This window comes from Ursus maritimus, unplaced genomic scaffold (genome assembly GCF_017311325.1).
Source record: "Ursus maritimus isolate PB19 unplaced genomic scaffold, ASM1731132v1 scaffold_5, whole genome shotgun sequence".
In the NCBI taxonomy this organism is placed as follows: Eukaryota; Metazoa; Chordata; class Mammalia; order Carnivora; family Ursidae; genus Ursus; species Ursus maritimus.
In genome coordinates, this window is record NW_024426663.1 from 59279020 (window position 1) to 59301975 (window position 22956).

At 43.5% G+C, this 22956-nt stretch overlaps 1 protein-coding gene across 3 annotated transcripts in view; it reads left to right on the plus strand.

Annotated features, from left to right (window-relative positions):
• The window catches only part of FSTL4 (follistatin like 4), a 617506-nt gene that overhangs the window by 211435 nt on the left and 383115 nt on the right, over positions 1 to 22956 (plus strand). Inside the window, exon 3 of one of the 3 annotated variants that reach the window (XM_040622453.1) lies at positions 4495 to 4572. The gene's annotated coding sequence lies outside the window, so the exon portion shown is untranslated. Of the gene's footprint in view, positions 1 to 4494; positions 4573 to 18084; positions 18450 to 22405; positions 22551 to 22956 lie in introns of those variants that run through there. The other 2 variants (XM_040622455.1, XM_040622454.1) reach the window with 2 other exon arrangements.

Genomic DNA, 22956 nt, shown 5'->3' on the forward strand with positions numbered 1-22956 from the left:
ACCTATGTCCTGGCTACGAAGGAGGCTGGAAGTGAGACTTCTGGCTTCTACTTTGGGGAGAGGGTATCATAAGACAGTTAATTCCCCAAACATTAGAAAGATGGGAAGCTGCTGGGAATGTAGGGGGAAAAAACACACCAATGTCTACAAGTAGAAATAGCTATAGTGGATGATTTTAAATGCTTCATGGCATTGCAGTTTATGCGTATACTATAATTCATTGAGCAGATCCCTTATCAGCATACATTCAAATAGTTTCCTTTGCTATTAAAAAATTAAAAGCCATGCTACAATAAACATCTTTGTACACACACACACACACACACACACACACATGCAAATGTATTTGTATACTTTGACTTAGTCTTATAGGATTAATTCTCAGGATTGGAAGCCCTGGTCACAGGATATTTAAAATCTTATATTTTAAGTGCATCTTGGGTTGGCATAGCCATGATAGCTATGCGTCTGCCAACTGCCCCTTTGCGCTGCTGCCTGGGGCCCCATGCTGGCCACGATCCCACTGCTCTGCTTCACCCTGTGCCCCGCGGGGGCTGGGCTGAAGCCTGGGGCTCCCTAGCCTGCCTTGCAGCTTGCACGGTTTCCAGTTACACACTTGTGCTGCCAGTTTAGTGATGCACCCCCTTTGCTGTTAAAGGGAATCAAGGGCCACGTTCTTTACGTCTTGAAAGTCTATGACAAGGTTGACCCAGAGAAGCTGTCAGTAAATTCCCACTTTGTGGAAGACCTAGGCTTAGACAATTTGGACCAAGTGGAGATTATCATGGCTGTGGAGGAGGAATTTGGGTTTGAAACTGCTGATACAGATGTGGAGGAGTTAATGCAATCCACAAGAAATTGTAGATTACCTTGCAGAAAAGAAGAATAAAATACCAGACCCCCTTTTTCCCTGAGAGAAGAGTTGAAAGATGCTGGTGAGTGTCTGGAAGTGAGAACGCATTTTGTCATTAACTGCTGCCTTTGACAGAGTAATTCTGTTTAGACTTGTATTTAAATCGTCTGTTTTGCCCTTGGAAAAAAAATGTATAAAACCAAAAAGAATCTTATATTTTAATACATTTTATAACATTGTCTTCCTAAAAGCTTGCTGAAGTGGCTCTCAACAAAGATCATGTTTTAAAGGAGTTGCCAAATTTAGGGAGTTTTAATAATATTCAAGTAATAAAATGGTTAACACATGCATATGTCTGTATGGTAGAGATGAGATATTATTATAATTGTTAATTAATTATTATTATAACCAGAATATCTTGAATAGATGGAATGGCCCCTTCCCTCCTGAGCCTGGTAACAGACAGTGAACTGCACTAGCAATTCAGAGGTCTCTACATGGTCACTGTGTGGCTGGGTCTATCTACGTGGTCACTGTGTGGCTGAGTCTTTGTGATCCATTTTTGTGATGCTCCCGTAAGCCCTTAGGAATATTGACTCCAAGTTGCTCAAATAACCACAGGGTTGCTGCATGTCATTGTACAGTAGTGATCCCATCACAGTGTAGTCTGGGGAAACTGTGCCCTTGGAGTTGTGCAGTGTATAACCTGTACTCCAGTACAGAGCACCTCTGCCAAGCCAAGCAAAAGGGGTCACTTGGAAGTCCTTCCGGTACTCTGTAAGGACATCTAGTTCATTTATCTAAGGTAACTGATTATGAAACATTAAGCCCGTTTCCCTTCCAGAGCAGCAAGGCAGCTATGGTGACAGCTCCTAAGTACATAAGAAATGCATCTTGAATTCTGTGACATTTTACATTCCCAGCATTGCCCAGCGGCCAATGGCTCCTTCTTGCAAGTGACATATTGATTGTACATACATGCAAGGTGACTATATTGTGCTCAGTATTTTGAGCTCATCATCTGTTATCCCATTCTCATTGTCATCCTCAGCCCAGCAGTATCAAATTGGAAGCAATAGTGTAGAAAATTATGAACAAATCGGAAAAGACTACAGTTGTAAAATGAATCCAGCCATTGTTCCACGTTTAGCATTTCCCCTGATGTAAACACCCTGCTTCTTTCTGTGCCCTGTTAGGAGGTCCCAGAGCCAGCAGGTGCTGGGATCATCAGAGCTGAACTCTGACCTTGCTGTGAAGTGGGGTACAAGGTGTCCCCGAGAGCAGCAGATTCTGCTGTCCTGGAAACCGTGTCATATCTTGGAGGCCATGGAGTGGCTCACCAAGGTGTGACAGTGAGGAAGTGGGGATCGACACATGGTGATTTATGTTGCTGTGAATGCCATTTTCACTCTTAGAGGGCTCCAGGGATGGCCCATTCCCCCAGGTTTTATGAGATTCTCATTAATCACACCCCTCCAGGTGGATTTGTGACCAAGAGGATAATGAGAGGATGCCATGTTGCTAGTTGGCATAAAGTAGGCGCCGCTCCGTCAGGGTGGGTAATTTCATGCATCATCAGAGTGAAAAGCCTTAATGAATGGCATGTGGGCAAGGCGCACCTTGTCACCGTGAAAACCATAGGCTCCTCTGTCATTGTACTGTGCCTCTTGTCACTTTTGTGTTTGCTTAACGTACCTGTGGTGGATGTGAATGAGGCCTGCATTTTAATGTTAATCCAAACCAGTGCAGATTCTTTCTTCTTGTCCTAAAAACTTAGTTCTACTCTTTTTCCTGGTTCACAGAGAGCCCGGCAAAGGAGAATGGGGCTAGGGAATGTCTCTGTTCCAGGTGCTGATCCTTCAGCATCTGTGGGAAAGATCATCATGGCTGGGGATGGCCATTTGTCTCCTGCCCAGGCTCAGCTCTGGGCTGGTAGCACAGAGGTAGTAGATCAAAGTTTGCTTGTTCTCCTTGTTGTGGGACCTCCTGAAGCTGGGCTGTGAGAGGTAATGTGGAGGGAGAAGGCATTCTCCCTAAGAGAGACCCAGCTGGAAGCTCCATTCCATGTGGGCTCCTCCTGCACACTGCCCTTCCTTGCCCCCAGTGGGCCCTCCCTTTCCTCCCACAGAGGTCCTGCCCTTCCTGGAACCCTCCAACTTGCCTTTGAGCTCTGATCTTGGTTTGGAAGCAAGGCAAGCTCTGAGGACAGGGTGAGGGCCTCTTTCATGGAAGGGGCTGGTACTGTTTACAAAACCCAGTGCTCTCCAGGGTTGCCCTGTGAGCTTCATACATCTTTTCTGTTAACTTGGGGTTGGAAAGAACCTGATGGGCTATCCATATACCATCCCCTCTCTGAACCTCATTGTCCCCATTTGTGTATTACATCATCCAATCGAAAAATGCCTATTGAATCTATTGCCACACTGATGTCAGGATTGAGGACACAGAAATAAACCAATTAGATAAAAGTCCAGCCCTCAGGGAGCTTTTATTTTTTGGGGAGAGATAAACAAACAGCAAAATATAGAGGTTGCTAAAAGAAAATAAGGGTCATGGAAGAAGGATAAAATACGGAAAGGGGCAGGTCATGGTAGGATGGGGTGGAGTGGAAGTTTTAGGTAGGCTGAGGGTGTGCAGAGCCTTGCAGTGAAGGGAGTGAGCCCAGTGGGTGTCTGAGGGAAGAGTGTCCTCAGCCAGGAATGTGCCTGGAGCATTCAGGAATTGCAAGGAGGCCAGTGTGGCTACAGCAGAGTGAGCAAGGGGGAGAGAGGAGGACACAAGTCAGAGCAATGCAGGACCTCATTGTGTAGGGTCATATAGGCCCTTGTGAGGACTTGGGATTTTCCTTGGAGTGAAATTAGAAGTCTCTGAGGGAGGGGTCAGGAACGGGAATGACGTGATCCAACTGAAGTTGGAGAGGACAGCTCTGACTTCTGAGAATAGTCCTGGGTGGGTGGAGCAGGAGCTCAGTGACATAGCTGGGTTGACAGTGGCTGGCAACAGTGGAGGAGTTGCTGCAAAGGCAGTGACAAGTTGTCTCATTGGGGATCTATCGGACGGGAGGAGCTGAGAAGTTTGGCTGGTAGATTGGATTGAGATGTAAGGGAAGGGAAGAGCCGAGGATGGCGCTAAGGTTTTGGACTGAGCAACTGGAAGAATGGAGCTTCCATTCACCACCTGACCTGAAGAAGATTATGTGGTGCAGTTTTGGGGATATAGCCAGGTCAGGAATTCAGACTCGAGCCCCCTAAGCCCAAGAGGCCCATTATCTCTTCAGGAGAAGATGCTCAAGATGGTTGGATGCTGCAGCTCAGGAGAGAAATGCGGGCTAGAGACACAAGTCTGAGCTTTCATCTTACACAGGGTGATGAAGGCCATGGAGTTGGAAGCGCTCTCCAACATAGTAAGTAAAGAGAAGAGATCCCAGGACCAAGACTAGAGGAAGGAGACAGAGTGGGAACCAGCATAGCAGACTGAGCAAGAATGACCAGGGCAGCAGGGAGAAAGAAGCCCAGAGGGTCACATTCCAGAAGGTGGGTGGAGGAAACGTTGCTAACACTGGAAGTGATGGTCTGATCACCAGACTGCAAGTTCATGTGCACAGGGACCTTATTCTGTTTTATTCTGTGCTTGATCTCCAGCCCCTGAAGTAGGACCTGGAACCTAGCAGCTGCTCAATGAAAGAACACTGTTGAATGAATAAGCAAGTCAGGAGTCAGGTAAGACGAGGCTTGAGAATTTTCCCCTGGTTATAGCCACTTTGAGTTTGCATATGACCTTACAAGAGCAGTTTCAGAGGAGTAGTGAGGACGGAAAGACTGGGGCGAGCTCCCAGGGCGAGGATGTGCTGGCATGGGACAGAGAGCTGAGAACTGAGCTTGTAGTTGGAGGAGGTAAGACATTGAATCCAGTCTGTCCCGTCACATCATTAATGGGGCCACCTTCCAAGAGCTGGCTTTCATCCTGTCGCTGCTATACCTCCACAGCAGGAAGCCCAAACTCTCCTGCCACAGTCCAGCTGCCACCCATCATCTAGCCTTTGCTTTTCCCTGTCCTTCTACTCACCCTTCCATTCCAGCTGTCCTCGTTACCAGCTGTGCAAGTGTGAGCAAGTCGCTTCGCTTCTCTCAGCCTCTGTTTCAGGATGATTACGGTATTTTTCCTCTTGTGGCTGTTAAGGGAATTAAGTGCTAGCATTCAACTCGTCTTCAATAAATAGCAGTAATGTTTATTCCTGTTTTTGAGCATTTGCTTGTGCTGGTTTCAATCCCCCCATAGTCCAGCTATCACAGTCCTCTCCAAGATCCTATTCAAGGCTGTCCCTTCATTTCTGCATAGTGATGATAATAGTAGTAACAGCCAATATTTATATAGTGCTTGCTCTGCACTAAATGAATACTTTACATGTATCGATTCATTTAATTCTCAGAGCAACCCTAAATGGTAGTTTCTATTATCGTTCCCATTCTGTGGAAAAGGAAACTGAGACACAGAGTAGTTAAATGCTTTATTTCAGGTTGCGTAACTTATAAGTAGAAGAGTCAGGTTGATTCATTCTTTTGCTATGCAGTAATCCTTTGCTGAGTGGCTGCCGTGAGCCAGACTCTGCTCTAGACCCTGGGGGTTTAGAAACGTAAGACTCTGTCTGTGTCCTCAAGGAGCCCACAGCCTGGCTTTCCTGACCACTTAGGGCCAAGGCCTATCTTTTGAACTTGCGCAGCCCTTCCTGCCTGTCCCACTCATGGAGTGCTCAGGCTGCTAAGCGTTCCCCTGATGTTTTATCCTGTAAGCTACTTGAGCTTTGGGTTTCTGTTCTGGGACCTCTGAGTCTTGGAATCTGGCTCTTGTCTTGCATATCATCAGGACTCAGTAAATATCTTCTATGAAACAGCCATTTGTCTCAACACCCTCTCCAGGTTGTTTTTTTCATTCATTCGATGCTTATTTATTGAGGAACTGTCATGAGCCAGGTGGTAATGTGGGTCCTGGGGACTCAGTGGTGGAAAGACAGAGTTTCTGTCCACATGGTGCCATGCACTAAGAGTTGATACGTACTTCAAGACTTTCCTGCCTCCTTCCCTCATGCAAAGTCATTCATGCCCACGGTAGGGCTTCTCCCTTCACCATGTGAGTTAGATTGGACTCGGAGTTTGTTGGGGGAAGAAGAAGGAGTGGCGATATTTGCACTGGTTTTGCAAACTCAGGAAGGAGGAGTCTTGGAAATTTTAAGGAGCTGGTAGAGTTCCAGATCCACACACCTTTCCTATATGAACAACAGGGATGTGTCTTTCCAGATTCGTTGTGGAAGCGGTTGGATTACTTCACTTCAAAACCACCACTATCAAGCATATAAACACAGTATTGTCTGCAGGTCACCTTGTCCTCCGTGACCATGGGAGTCCTGTTGAGTTTTAGTTCATTAACCCCCTTGGGGAATTCTGATCCTCAGAGTACCTCATGCATTTGATTCATCATTAAAGCCTCCTAAAAGCAATGCATCCTTACTTCCTAACTACCTTCATAAGTGAAATATCAGGGGGCTGCTTTCCACTCCAACTTAGATATAAAGAACAGATGGGATGGCAGTAAGATGTCCATGGTCTCCTTCCTGTATTTTTTAAAAAAGATAAAATAGGTAAGAGATCAATAAAATGCCAAGTAGAAGAACAATTTATTCCTTTATCCTCTACCAAGGAGATCCTATTGTCTGTAGTCTCTTGTTTTTAAAGCTGTATATACATATATATATATATATATGTATATACATATATATATATATATACACACATATATATATGTGTGTATATATATGTATATGTGTGTGTGTATATATGTATATGTGTGTATATATGTATATGTGTGTGTGTGTGTAGAGAGAGATTATATACAAACCATATATATAAACCATATATATGTATATATAAGTTCTGGGTGAACAAGGCAATGCTCTGTAATCTATATTGCCTGGGGGAAGTTCATTTTCAAGCTACTCTCTGTGGAATATGAAGCCCCTCTCTGCAAAAAGTCACACAAAAAATGGCAGAGAAACAGGACATGAGGACACCACTGTACAGCTGCTTTCTAAGTAACATGTCTGACGTATCACACATCTCAGGCAATATCATCTGTGTCAGTACCTCTCAACTGGTGGTATTCCAGAGGATCCATATGGCTACTTAAAAAAAAAAATCAATGAGTGGACTTCCACTTCTGGGAAGATAGAGAAGACAGATTTTGCCCTATTCTTCCCACTAAGTACAACTTAGTAACCCTGGATATTATATATGAAACAAACATAAGACTCTGAAAGGTGAAGAGAAGGCAGACCCATAGGACTTCAGGACCCAAGGAACGTTGCAGTGGTGAGTTCTCTGGGTTTTCTTTTTGCCTCATATACCCCAGACTTGGAGCTGAAGAAGCCAGCAACTTGGAACTGCCAATAGGTACAGACTAAAAACCCCAACAAAAGCCTTCCTTCTGTAACATAGAATCAGGAAAGGGAAAACCAAATAAGACAGAAAACTTTTAGATAATAAGCATTCTACTCCAGGCAAGGACTATAGAAATAAACACTAGTCCCAACCCTGTTCACACCAATGAAGTTCAAAGAGGTGAACCCAGATTTCCACAAGGTGCCCCAGTCCCCTTACCAGAATGGAGTCAGAGAAGGCTGGGTAGGGGGCCTGGACTTCTACTCCACCTGGCAGGAACAAGGAACCCCTGTTCTTTATTGCCGAGGTGGTGTCAGAGGAGGTCTGGTGGAGTCAGGACTTACCATCACTGCCTCCCCCTTGGTGACAAGGTCACTTTCTCTCTGCCTCTCCTCACCCCATGATGTCAATAGTAGTCATGTGGTGGGCAGTACTGTGGCACTCCTATCCTAGGTTTCAGTGGAAGCCTGGGGGGAAGTGAAATTGCCACTGCTTCTCAGCAGTAACAGGGAGTCCTCCACCCCGTAGGTGTCAGTAGAAGCTGAGTAGGGCACCTGGACTTCTGTACCCACTTGGCAGTAATAAGATGATACTTCTCCCTCTTCTTTTGCTGGAGCAGTATCAGAAGAAGCCAGCTAAAACAGGTTTCAGTAAGATCTATGAGTGTTGATTAACCTGACTGTGGTAGGCATTTCACAGAGTATACATATGTCAAATAATCACATTGTACACTAAAAAATATAGTATTCTATTTGTCAGTCATACCTCAATAAAGGCAAAAAACAGACAAATAAGATCCAGAGTCTCAAAACATAATATCCAGAATGTACAGGTTCCATTCCAAAATCATTCATCATACAAAGAACAAGGAAGATCTCAAACAAAAAAAAAAAAAACACAGATGCCAATACTGATATGACAGAGACATTAGAATTATCTGACAAGATTTTAAGGCAACTGTCATAACAATGTTTCAGTGAGCAATTATGAACATACTCGAAACAAAAGGAAAAATATAAATTCTCAACAACTAAATAGATGATATAAAAAAGAAACAAATGAGAATTTTAAATCTGAAGAATACAGTAACTGAGATAAAAAATTTAATGGATGGGCTCAATAGCAGAATGAAGGGGACAGAAGAAATAATGAACTTGAGAAGAGAACAACAGAATACCCAATTTGAACAACATAGAGAAAATAGACTGAAATTAACAGAGTCTCAGGAACCCGTGGGAATATGAAAATAAGCTCTAACATTTGTATTATCAGAGTCCTGGAAGGAGAGGAGAAAGAGGGCAAGGCTTAAAAAAAAAAAAAAAAACTCACAGAAATCATGGTAGAAAACAGAGTAAAAGACTTAATTTATAGATTCAAGAAGGTTAGCAACTATGAGGAGGATAAATCCAAACAAATCCACACAAAGATACATCATAGTCAAACTTCTAAAACAAAAAATCTTGAAAGCAGTAAGAGATATTATACTTTGTATGTCAAAAACATTTTGAATGACAGAGGACTTCCTATCAGAGACTATAGAGGCCAGAAAGAAGTTGCATAACATTTTTGAACCAATAAAAGAGACCTGTCAACCCAGAATCCTATATCCAGAGAAAATATCCTTCAGTAACGAAGGGATAATCAAGACATTTTCAGGAAAGGGAAAAATAAGAAATTTGCTTCCAGAGAACTGTAAAAAATTTTAAAGAAACTTTTCTAAAGGAAAAGAAATAATAAAAAAACTAATCTTGGAACATCAAGAAGGTTGAAGAGATATGTGAGCAAAAACATGGGTAAATAGAACAGATTTTCCTTCTTGAATTTTCTAAATTATGTTTCATGTTTGAAGCAAAATTGTTATACTGTCTGATATAATTCTAAGTGTCTGTAGAGAAAAGGTTTAACATACTTATAAATGAGAATGTAAAGGGATGTAAAGGAAGGTAAAGTTCCTACACTTGAACTGGTAAAATTGCTAAACCAGTAAATTGTGTAAGTTATGTATAGATGATGTAACACTTAGCAACCACTAACAATCTGTATAGACGGATACACCCAAAAACACTACAGATAAATCAAAGCAGAACTCTAAAAATCTTCCTCACAAGAAGACAGGAAAAAAGAGAAATGGAAAACAGAACAGGCAACAAAAAATAAAATGACAGGCTTAAGCATTAACGTATCCATTAAATTTTAATGGTCTAACTATACCAATTACAAAACAGAGATTCTCAGAGTGGATTTAAACAATGATCTACTATATGCCATCTATAAGAAACTCACTTAAAATATAATGATCTAGGGAAGTTGAGTGTAAAAGGATGCAAACATTAATGAAAAGAAAGCCAGACTGGCTATATTAAAAGCAGGTAATGTAGATTTCAGAGCAAAGAACATCCTAGAGACAGAATCTTCATATGATGATATGCGGTGTGGTTCACGAAGAACACATAGCAATCCTAAACGTGTATGCACCAAACAACAGAGGTGCAAAATATGTGAAACAGAAACTGAGAGAACAGAAGGGAAAATAGACAAATCCATCATTATAGTTGGAGCCCGCAACACCCCTCTGTCAACAATTGATGGAACAACTAGATAGAAAATCACCAAGGATATAGAAAACTCAACAGCACCATCAACCAAAAGAACCTGATGAAGGACGCTCTACCCAACAACAACAGAATACACATTCTTTCCCAGGGCGCACAGAACGTGTACCAAGATAGACCATATCCTGGGCCGAAAAATAAACCTCAACACATTTAAAAGAATTTAAATCATACAGGGTGTGTTCTCCAACCACAATGGAATCATACTAGAAATCTATAACAAAAAGATAACAGGAGAATTTTCAACACTTGGAGACAAAACAACACATTGCTAAATGGCCATGAGTCAAAGAAGAACTCTTGGGGAAGTAAAAAAATACATTACACTGAATGAAAATAAAGACATAGCATGTCAAAATTTGTGGGATACAATGCAGTGATGAGAAGGAAATTTATAATATTAAATGCGTACATTAGGAAAGAGAAAAAGTCTGAAATAACTAATCTAAGTTTATACCTTGAGAACTCAAAAAAAAAAAAAAAAAGAGAGCAAAATAAACCCAAAGCAAGCAGAAGGAAGTAAAAAATACAGGTAGCAATAGAAACTGAGAAACCAATAGAGAAGAGTCAGCGAAACAAAAAGGTGGTGTTTTGAAAAGATCAATCCATAAAATAGGCAAGCCTCTATCAAGCCTGAGAAAGAAAAAAAGGGAGAAAACACAAATTACCAACATCAGGAATAAAGTAAGGGATATCACTGCAGACCCTGCAGACATCAAATGGAGAATAAAGTAATAGTATAAACAACTCTACGTGCCTAAATTTTACAACTTGGAGGAAACGGACCAATTTTTTAAAAAAGCACAGACTTCTACAACTCACCCAAAACTAAATTGATAATTGGAATAGTTCTAAACTATTAAGGATGCTGAATTAATAATAAAAAAGCTTTCCCCAAAGGAAATGTTCAGGCCCAGATGGTTTTACTGGAGAATTCTATTGAGAGACTTAACACCAATTCTATGCAATCTCTCCCAGAAAATAGAAGAGAAGGGAAGATGTCTTAATTCATTTTACAATGTTACCCTGATACCAAAACCAGACAAAAACACCACAGAAAAAAACCCTAAAGATTCATTTTCCTTGTGAATATAGACACAAAAATCCTTAACACAGTATTAACAGAAAATTCAGCAAAATATCAAAAGAATTATATACCATGACCAAGTGGGATTTATTGCAGAGATGTGAAGCTAGTTCAGTATTTTTTAAAAAAATCAATGTTATTTACCATATTAATGGCTAAAGAAGAAAAATCACATGATTACATCATCAATTTAGAAAAAACATTTGACAAAATTAAATCTATTCATAATAAAAACTTAAAAAGTAGGAATACAGAGGAGCTTCAAATTCATAGACCATCTACAAAATACCTACGGCTACCCTTGTACACAGTTATGAAAAAATGAACACTCTCTCCCTAAGATCAGGAACAAGACAGGATGTCTGCTCTCACTACTCTTATTCAACATAATGCCAGAAGTTTTAGCCCATACAAGAAGAAAAGAAAAGGAAATAAAAGACAAACATATCATAAATAAAATGGCCCCTATTTGAAGATGCCATGATTATCTGCATAAAAAATTCCTAGAAATAAAAACTTTGTTCAGAAAAATTGTAGGATACAAGATAATGTACCAAAGTCAATGGTATTTCTATATACCTAAAATTAACTCATGGACACTAAAATTCAAAAAATAATACCATTAACAATTACTTTGAAAAGGAGAGCAATAGAAGACTACAAAATGCTGATAAAAGAAACCAAAGCTGAAAGAAATAAAAGCAGATCTAAATAAATGGAGAGGCATACTCAACATAGCAGAGATGTCAATTCTCTTAAAGACTGGTTTAACATAATTCCTACCAAAATTGAAGTAGGTATTTTATAGATATATAAGATCATTATATGATTACCCAATGCATATACCCAGTTTCAAGACTTTCGTAGCTACTGTAATCAAGATTATAAAATATTGGTAGAGGAGTAGACACATAAATCAAGGGAACAGAATAGAGAACCCAGAAGTAGACTCAGAAAATATGCTTAACTGAATATTTTATTGTATTTTTATTGAGGTGAAATTCATATAACACAAAATTAACCATTTTAAAGTGAACAAATCAGTGGCATTTAGTACATTTACAATGTTGTACAAATACCACCTCTATTTAACCCAAAAACATTTCCATCATTCCAAAATAAACTCCATAACCATTAATAAGTTACTCCTCAATCCTCTCTCCAACCACCAATTTGCTTCCTATGATTTACCCATTCTTAGTATTTCATATAAGTGGAATCATACGATATGCGACCTTTTGTGTCTGGCTTCTTTCACTTAACATATTGTTTTATCCATGTTGTCACATGTATCAGTGCTTCATTCCTTTCTATGGTTGAATAATATTTCATTGTATCTGTTTACCATAATTTGCTTATCCATCCATCCATTGATGGACATTTGTGTAGTTTCTACCTTTTGGCTTTTGTCAGTAGTGTTGCTATAACATTTGTGTGCAAATCTTTGAGAGCTTGTTTTCAATTTTTTGGAGCATATAACTAGGACTAGAATTGCTGGGTCATATGGTCATTCAATGTTTAACTTTTTGAAGAACAACTACACTTTTTTCCACAGCAGCTAAACCTTTTTACATTCTCACCAGCAATGTATGAAGTTTCCAATTAGCCAGGTTCTTGCCAAAACTTGTTATTCTTCTTTTTTCAAAAAATATTTTTGTAGTCATTGTAGTGGGTATGAAGTGGTATTTCATTGTGGTTCTGATTTGCATTTCCCTAATGACTAAGAATATTGAGCATCTTTTTATGTACTTTTGGGCCATTTGTAATATCTTCTCTGGAGAGATGTCTATTCAAGTCCTTTCTGTATTTTAAATATTAGGTTATTTGTCTTTGTTGTTGAGTTGTAAGAGTTATTTATATATTCAGGATATTAATCCCTTATCAGATATAAGGGATTGTCTTCTATTGTCTTCTATTGTCTTCTATTCTGTAGGTGGTCTTTCCATTGTCTTGATAATGTCTTGCATTAAATGCATAACAATGTTAAATTTTTATAAAATCCAATTTATTTATTTTTTGTTGTTGTTCATGCTTTTGGTGTCGTATCTAAGAATCCATTGCCAAGCCAAGGTCATGAAAGTTTACCCCTGTGTTTTCTTCTACGATTTTATAGTTTCTATCTTACATTTAGGTTGTCGATATCAGTTTTGAGCTAATTTTTATAAATGGTGTGAGATAGGAGTCCAAATTAATTATTTTACATGTGGATATGGAGTTGAGGCAGTACTATTTGTTCAAGAGGTAATTCTTTCTGCAGTGAACAGTCATGGGCTCTTTGCAAATCATTTGGCCATAGAAGTATATTTCTGGACTCTCAGTTCTCTTCCATTGGTCTGTATGTCTGTCCTTATTCCAGTACCACACTGTTTTGATTACTGTAGTTTTGTGGTAAATTTTGAGATCAGGAAGTGTGAATCTTCAACTTTGCTCTCCTTTTTTAGACTGTTTTGGTTTTTTAGGTTTTTTGCAGTTCCTGCCAAACTGATTTTTGACAAAGGTGCAAAGGAATTCAATGGAGTAAAGGTAGCCTTTTCAAAAAAAAATGATGTGGGGTAATTAGATATTCTAAGGAAAAAAGTGAACCTTAATCTAAGTCTCAAACCGTGTACAAAAATTCACTCAAAAGAGGTGACAGATTTAAATGTAAAATGTAAAACTCTTAAGCTTTTATTTCAAAAAATCTTTGGGTTCTTGGATTTAGGTTTGACATCAAAAGTAAGATCTGTAAAAAGAAAAATGGATAAATTTGACTACATGAAAATTAAAAACTTTCGTTCTGGAAGAGACCCTATTAAGAGGATGAAAAGCGACAGACTGAAGGAAAATATTTGCAAACCACATACCCACAAAGGACTACTATCTAGAATGTATAAAGAATTCTCAAAACTCAACAGCAGAAAAAAATGAACATATATAAAAGAAACCCCAAGCAATCCAAGTAGGAAATGGCCAAAAGACATGAAGAGGCATTTCACCAAAGAGACTATACAGATCAGAAATAAGCACATGAAAAGATGTTCAACATCATTAGCCATTAGGAAAATGCAAATTAAAGTCACAATGAGATATCACCACACACCTGTCAGAACCACTGCAGTAAAAAATAGTGACGCCAGCGAATGCAGGCAAGGATGCGGAGAAAGAGAATCGCTCATGCATCGTTGGTGGGAATGTCAGGTGGTACGGACATCCTGAAAAATGGTTTGGCTGTTTCTTCAGAAACTAAACATGTGACCCTCATACAAACCAGAAATTGCACTCACGGGTATTTATGCTAGAGAAGTGAAATTTTACGTTATTAAAAAAAAACCTGTACAGAAATGTTTACAGCAACTTTATTTGTAAGAGCCCCAAATGGAAACAAGCCGGGTGGTTTAACCAGTGAGGTTCTTGCATACCATGGAATACCACTTGGTAACACAAAAGAAGAAACCACTGACAAGGGAAACAACTTGAACAAGTCTTGAGGTAATTTTGCTGAGTGGAAAAAGCCCATCCCCAAGGACTCCATAGTGTATGATCCCCTTTGATAGAGCATTGTCGAGATGACGACACTACAGAAATGAGAACAGGTTCGTGATCACCAGGGGTTACGGATGAGGAGGGAGGGGCAGAGGGATGGAAGATAAGTGGTGGTTATGAAAGGGCCACAGGAGGGATCCTTGCGGTGAACAAAGGGTTCTGTACCTTGACTACATCAATGTCAGTGTTCTGGCTATGACGATAGTTTTACGAGATGTCGTCACTGGAGGACACTGGGTAAGTGGTACCCATGATTGCTCCGGTATTTCTTACAACTCTGTGTGAAATCTCTAATGATTTCAGAATGAAAGGTTTAATTAAAAATCAGTAAGTGATACATTATTTCATATTTCTTTCACGTTTGTAAGAGAAGGCAGCGAGCCTGTTGGTGTGAACAAGTGAGCACACACAGCGGGTAGGTAGGGTTCAAATGAGGACGCTCACGGCTCTGTCGCTCCCTTTATTTCTTGGCTACACAGCCCTGACTGCAAGAATGGTTGAGACTGTTATATTTTAAATTGTTTTTCTTCTTAGACATATGTTTGATTTATGCTCATAATAGATTGTGCTTAAAGACTAGAAACATAAGGAACCTGATAATGAAATACAAGATAATTAAGGGCAAAAAATGGGAAGACTACAATCTTACTTCAAAATTACCTTCACCAATCTGTAAATCACATTCATCTGATAAAAACCCTTCTATGGAACATCAAGATGTCTCAGTACTTCAAAAACAGTGTTAAGGAGAGAAAATAGAGTGACAATTATGTCCAATTTGGCTTTTCATTTATTGAGAATAAAGGCTCTATCCACACCCACAATGTGCTATTTGCAGAGTGCTTGCAAATAGCGGCCTGAAATCTTTCCCCTCCTGTCATTTATAAACAAAACATGGAAATTATAAAAATAAAACCATAGTTTTTTTTAAGCATAAAATTCCAGAATTTCAGGCATTGATTCTTAGAAACCAGTTTTTGCCTCTACTTGATGTTATATTATGGAGTGAAATCCCGAAGTATTTTTTAGTATATGTTCAGTCCCCAAACCAGAGATAACATATCATTTTTTAACACATTTATCTGAAAATTATATTTTCTCTTATATAATTTAATAAAAATTAAACATTGTGCGTTCACTGTTAAATGATATAAAGCATAATTTTTTGTAATGACTATTATGAATATTAGAATGATCACGTAAAATAGACTTCAGAATGCAATATTTAATATCATGCTCTTATTTAAGATTTCAGATCATTCACTCATCACAGACCACACAAAAATGGCAAAACCAGTTTAAAATTTTTTGAGGATGGTCATAGTGAGAAGTGTCTGCGAGTCACGTCTGGCTAGGCAGTGGTGACTGACGTGTGTGAACGCATTTGTCAGCTTTAAAGCATCCTGTACACGTCACCTGTTATGTGTCCACTGCCTTTTATCTCAGGCCATTAGGAAATGGAGGGGCCTGCTTGATTAAATGTTCTCCATAAATGAAAATTCTCTCCATGTGAGCACTGGATTAGAGTCCAGGGACTTCAACCTTTGACTAGCCTGGGGTCCTTAGACAAATAAAGTGGGATGATGACAGTATTAATCTTTCATGTTGAGTGTCTAGAGTCAGTCACATAATGGATCAGGCTTTTATTTACATTTGGGCTTCTTTCTCATTTGCCATGTTTTCTACTTCAAGGAAGAAAAAATCTAAGCCCAACTGACATAAGTTATGAGGAAAATAAGAACCTGAGATAGGGCCGCTTCAGAAGCAGCTATTTCAGCAGCTCAATGGCAGCTGTGAGGTCTTAGCTTCTTTCCCTGTTCTGCCATCTTTCATGGGTCAACCTGGCTGCTCTTCAGGTCACAAGATGGCAACTGTGTGTCTACGGGACCCTTGTAGTTAATAGTAGCATCGAGTGGGAAAAGAGGCACTGTCTCTTCCTGTGCATCTTTTAAAAAAATTTTTTTTAAAGATTTATTTATTTTAGAGAAAGAGTACGTGCACATGCGGGTGAGGGGAGGAGCAGAGGGAGACAATCTTCAAGCATACTCCCCACTGAGTGCAGAGCTGGACAGGGGCCTCAGTTCCATGACCCTTGAGATCATGACCTGAGCTAAAGCCAAGAGTTGGATGCCTAACCTACTGAGCCACCCAGACCCCTCTCCCCGCTTGCCCTCTGCCCCCATCCCTGCTCCCCTGTGCATCTCTTATCCCCCCAGCTGACTTTCCCTTACCTGTCCTTGGCCAGACTGGGCTCCCTGCTCTCCCCTTAGTCAGTTCCTGGCAAAGAGAACGGGAGCCCTGCTCTTGGCTTAGTGCATGCTTCACAGAATTGACATTCTATAGGCAGAGAAGGGAGAAAGACTATGCGTTGGGTTTTGATATGACAAGGGATCAGGATGAGGACAATTAAGGAAATACACCAACAGATTCAGAACAGAAGGTTCTCTAGGCACCTGTTTGTGGGACGTGTATTTTGAGACATGTATTAGCTGCCACAGACATATACTCCGTGTGTAAGTGACACAGAATTGCATGGTGATTATGAGCGCAGGCTCCGAGTCAAATCCTAGCTCTGCCATTTGCGAGACAAACTGCCTTGGATAAATTGCGTGACTTCTCTGAGCTTCACTTATCAAATGGGGGCCTTATGGTGCTAAGAGAATTAGGTGATACAATCCATACAAAGGGTTAGGCCCAGTGCCCATTGCGTAGTTAGCAATCAATAAAGGTAAGGTGCTGGTGTGGTGCCAGCGAGGAGAACGAGCTAACCACGGCTTTCCTTGCAACAGCTGAACAGCTGCTAACTGCCTTCACTCCACCAGACACTCTGCCCTCCGCCCAGTCTGCTCTCCATACAGCAGCCAGAGGGATGTTCAAAACGTACAGTAGATCATGTCATTCTCTGGCTCAAAACCCTCCAGTGGCCCCCGTTACACGTCAGATCAGATCTGAAGTCCTTGTTTATCAGGGCATCCAGGGCCTAAGTGGTCTGCCCTGGCCACCTCCCCGCCTTCTTCCACAGCTGTCCTCCTGGTCCCTCTGCTTAGCGACGTCGGCCTCACTCACATCCAGTCAGGTCTTCACACCTGCTGCGCCTTCTGCCTGCATGTTCTCCCCACCAAATCTTGTCATATCTCGTCCCCTCATTTCTTCACGTCTCGGCTCTCAATGCCTCGTCATCTTCAGAGGGAACTTTTCAGCTGCCCTCTTGGAAAGAGTCACCAGTCTTGCTTCCTTCCTCTGTATTCTCTAGAAAACAGAGCCCAAGGCCAAAGCATTACATCTCAGTGAGGAGAAGTCCAATTCCAGGAAGTAGGAATGAGGAAGAAGAAAGAGCAGATATGGCAGGGCTTGGTCTCCGGGGCTGTCCTCACACAGGACCCAGGGAATACTACACCTCAGTACAGACCATCCAGGGAAGGAAGGGAGACTTTACCTGCTGGCTTCCTCCGGTACCCCAGCTCCTGCTGGTCACATCCTCCCCTCGGTCATGCCCTCCCCCACCCTTTTGTGTTGTGTGGAGCAGCTCCCCCAGGCAGTCTTTGGGGAAGCCAGAGCCCCAGGGGCCTAGTCTGACCACTGCACAGGCATGGATGGAGGCCAGTGTCTGCATGTCAGTTGGTGCCATGTGCAGGGGGGCTTCTTGGTTTGAGGTGGTGGCAGTAACAGCAGAGGGATGTGTCTCTAAGGCTGTGGGAATAGCTCAGGGGCCAGGAAGCAGGACAAGTGGGGTTGAGGGTAGGGGCAGAGTGGAGGGAGTGGGGGTGGGGGCAGAGAGGTCAGTGTGGCTCCTCAGATTTGGGGTGCTATATAGGCTAAGTCCAGTACCAGCTCACAGATCCTCGTCTGGCTTAGGGCTCTTCAGGATACTCAAGATGACCCCCCACAGTATTGCTTACGCATCTGAATGGAGCATGTATTCACAGGAATGGAGTGTCCATAAGGTAAGCACTCGTCTTTTTGAATGATCTTTTTTTTTTTTTTTTGATTGGCATGTTATTTACTGCTGTCTTTTGATGAGCTGGAAAACAGGGTCATGGCAAAAATCTGTGAGTCTGAATAAATAAGGTTGAGTGAAGGAGATTGGTCCCTCTCTTTGCCCTCCTTCTCCTCCTATTGTCCCATTTCATCTCTGTCCCCTGTGCCCTGTAGGAGGTGGTCCTTTGTGGCTTGGAGGCCTGGCCTGGTCAGCCCACATTCTCCCTGTGCACACGGAATTCCACGAGTGACTCAGCTTCCTTTCCTCCTACTTGGTGGCCTTCCTTAAGCCCCTTCTAGCCTCAAGCCTAGGCCCCGGGAGCCGGATGGGACTTCTGTCTCGGGATTAATACCACCATGAAGGGTTTTGTTTTTTACGCCCTTCACTTTTACCCATTCACTATTCCCTCCCCCTCACTGTAGCTTTTCATTCATCCGAGTTTCTTAATTAAAATCCTCATTCTTTAGAGCTTCGTCATTGCCTTGAAAAATTTCCCAAATCACACTTACCTCTTGAAAGAATACCTTATTAATCTCCATGCTGGCTACTTTTCTCTCTAAATCAAAGTTAAACAATCATTTCTAAGTGTGATTTTAGGTCTAGAATTTTGAATTTATTGTCTCCATTCCCTTAATTTCTCGATGACTAAGTGGACCATGATTTAAGAAATCTTGGAGAAACCCTTAACATCATAGCTCTTTTTAGATCGGAGTGGCCCTCACTTCCATAAATCCTAGCAAAATAAAGGCATGGGCTTGCAGAATTGAAAATGGCCTCAGAAGCTTATTTAATATGACCACCTCCCACCCCGCCCACCTCCACGTCCCACTTGAGACATGAAACAAGGCCTGGAAAGGCTCAGCCTTTCAAAGTGTAGCAGAGGCAAGAGAGGGACCCGGTCCTCATGCTTGCCTGTCTGGGGCTCTCCAAAAATCTAGGCTGGTTCTTTGGTTGCCTGCATGGTTTTGTTCGAAGATTTTATAAGACATTTTTTGGACAGGCATCAGAATGTTCAATTATGCAAGACCAGGAAGACCCTTTCCTGCCTTCTCCTACCTTCTCACATGCCCTTCTAGTCTGGCTGCTAACAGGTGTTTCTGGGCACTGTCTGACCAGTCCAGGGAGACCTGACCCATAGCTAGTGACAGGGGAACTTGTGGTTGAATCTGGAGGAGGTGTCCTGCTTCTTCCCGATCCCATGGCTCTGTAGTCTCTCTGTGTGACCCAATGTGCCGCTGTGTGCTGAAATGACCTGTAGGAGACCCATTGTTTGGCTGCAGTTTTTGATCATATTGTTGTGCTTCGGGTAAGAATAGAAATAGAAGAACGTTTTAAAACTGGTAAAGTAAATATCTATAGGAGATTTTTTGAATTTCCTGATCTTGCAAAAATACAGCACTCACTTCCTTTTGCGTGTCTCTGAATCTGTCTCGAGAAATCGCTCTCCAATCCCCTACACTGGGGGTTGGAGGCAGTCATCTGAACGTATGTTTCCTTCTAACTTCCCCCTTCCAAACTTGCCAAATTATATGAATTTGAAACTTAACCCTCCCCCCCTTTTTTGGCCAAGCACCCAGTTGGCTACTGAGAAGCATCAGTATCCTTGCAAATTCTGAAACAGGGTTGCAAACAAATTCTTTGTGTGGGACGTAGCCTATTTTCCATGTTGGGGGAGTATTATTAAACCAAGAATTGCCCTGAGAGGTCAAAGCACAGAGCAATTCAGAGAGGTGTCAAGGTCCGCTGGCGTCTGATGCCGCTCTTCTGAGGCTTGTTTTATTTCGTCATTCACATTTCACCTTTTTTATTCCAAGGTGACTTTAATTCCACGCTTATTTTATGCACAGTAGTCACAATAGCTCACTTCAGATGTTAGCACTATCTCCAAGGGATATTCTGTACATCTGGTTTGTAGCAGCTATATTCCCCCTTTCTTCGGGAAGCAAAGGAAGTCTGTGGAAGTCCAGTCCCTGTTCGCTAGACTAAACAGAGCTATTTCAGAGCTTGGTCAATCTACAGACCTTGGCTTACATATGACCCGGAGTTATTAAAAAGACACACTCCAAGGCCTGCGTTGGTTATGTAATGGGGCCACTAGGCTGACTCAGGGACTTTGTGCTCAGAGATGAGAACAGAAATCTGCTTTTCCAAACACCTCAAAGTGTGGGAGGGGAGCTAAACCCAGTCTCTGAGCTGTGGGGCTCCATCTTGTCCACGGACTTAGAATTAAATTTCAGAGGGAGACATAGCATATTTCCAAATTCCCCTGCTTCCTTTTATGTCCGGTCCTTCTTCTCTTTCTCCCAGGATGGAAAGTGCCATCCTTTCCCCAGTCCAGCTGCAGAGAATCTGGCCTCAAGCCAGCCTTGGGGTTCAGTCACGGATGGCCTTGGCAAAGATTCATGGTCAAATATGAGAGAGCATCATTGCTGCCAAGGCCCTAGGGCACTGAGGATGGAATGGCTTTTGTCCTTCTGAGCCCACATCACAGTTTCCACGTGGGAAGTCACAGCGATGGAGACCTGGAAGTCACCCAGGTCTCATGCACTCCCCTTTTTGCAGATGGGGAAACTAATACGTATAGCAGAGATATGACTGGCCTGGGTTATAGACTAGGCAGTGGTAGAGGGACAGCTGGATCCCAGACGGAAACCTGTGTGAGGGTAGGGACCATGCTGGTCCAGCCACTGCTGTCTTCCCAGCAACTAGCACAGTGCCTGGTACATAGGAGGGGCCCAGTAAATATCTGTTGAAGGAAAGAGCAAACATAATACCTTTCCTCCATGCCAGCATTTTATTCTTCCTCTTCTCTTGATATTTAACTAAACTTGTTCCTAGAAAATCCCCTCTGTCCCCTCCTCCAGGCCAAAGGAGATCACAGGGGCATGGACAAGACACTGTCCCACTACACCAGCCAGTTACCTGGTGCCCACGCAGAGCAGGGGGCAGTCCCCCAGAAAGCCTCCTGCCCGTCAGTGACTACCAGCCTGGCCTAGCTAGGATCTCACTCCTAAATCTGATGCCAGACTTGGGCTACAGATAGACCACTGGTGTGTTAGGGGGGAGTGCTTGTTGTTACAAAGATGTTTACAGTTTATTTGGGCACCAAGACTGATCTCTAGGTCAACTAATGAAAGCAAATGACAACTGGGTTGGGGAGGGTCTCCAAAAGTTCTGGATGTTGAATAGGGATCCAGAAAGGTTTGAGAGCCCCAAGCTTGGGGATGAAGTCAGGACAGTGAAAATGTCTCGTTGGAAGGGAGAATAGGGGACTCTCTTGTCACAGCTTAGCCAGGCCAAGACAACATCACCTGGGACTGCCCTTGTATGCCCAGGGTTTTGTAAGATTCTGCAGTTGGGAGAGGGCAGAGTCAGAAGAGAGATAAAAAACTTTGCTCTTTCGCCGGTTGTTGGCTCTCAGCGAGGGGGAGTGTCACTTAACCTCCAGGGGCACGCGGACGGGCGAGGTGTACTGGCCCTGGCCCACCGAGGCTCTACAGCTATGGCGGCTGATTAAGACCACTTGTGCATCTTGAGAGCAGAGGCTGGGGAACCCGGCCCAGCAAGGAGCCGGAGGGGAGAGAAGGGGTGTGTTGGGGAGTGGAAGGGGGGTGTTGCCCGCAGATCTCTACGGGAGCCAGGGGAAGAAGCGCACCGCTTTCAGCTGCGGGTGCAGCGGTAGCCCTGGAGCGCTGGGAGTCCTCGTGCTCCGCGTGCGCGCCCGGCTGCTCCGCGCACCTGCCGCGGGCCCCGCGCGGGTCTGAGCGGCGGGCGGGCGGGCCGCGCGCACAGGTGGCGGCGATTGGGCAGGCGGGGCCCGGAGGGTGACGTCACGAGCTCCGGTCCCGGCGGCAGAAATAGGGCAGCCGCGGCGGCGGTGGTACGGCAGCGGCGGCTCACGGAGCTGGAGCCGAGAGAGCCTCCAGCGCGTCCGGGACCCGCCGACAGCCAGAGAGACCGACCGAAGGGCGTGGGGCCGGGTCGCCGCCACCGCCACCGCCGCCACGGGCGCTCCCGTCCGCCGGCGTCCGGCCACCTGGTCTTCCCTCGGCCCCGGCCACCTCAGGTACGCGGGCGCGGGGAGGGTGCCAAGCCGCCGCCACCACCAGCCGGTCCCGCTGCGCCCCGCTGGGGTCCCGGCGCCCGCAGCGCCGCGTCTCCCTGCAGGGCCCGGCGCGGGCGCTCGCTGGTCCTCACCGCCGGCGCCGAAGAGCCAAGTTTGCCCGCCTGGCGGGCGGCGGGCACGGGACCACGGGACTCGGGCTCGCCCGGGCTACCCCGGCCCCGGCCAGGACTCGGGGGAAAGGCTGGGGGCGCCGAGGCTGGTGGCCGGGGTCTGCAGTAGGGAGCGGAGTGACCCGGCCGGCGCGCGGAGCAGAACCGCTCCCGCCGAGCCCGCAGCCCGCGCGGGCTCCGAAACCCCGCAGGCGCGGCTCTCGGTGTTCCGGCCCCCGAGCGGCCTCGGCGAGCTA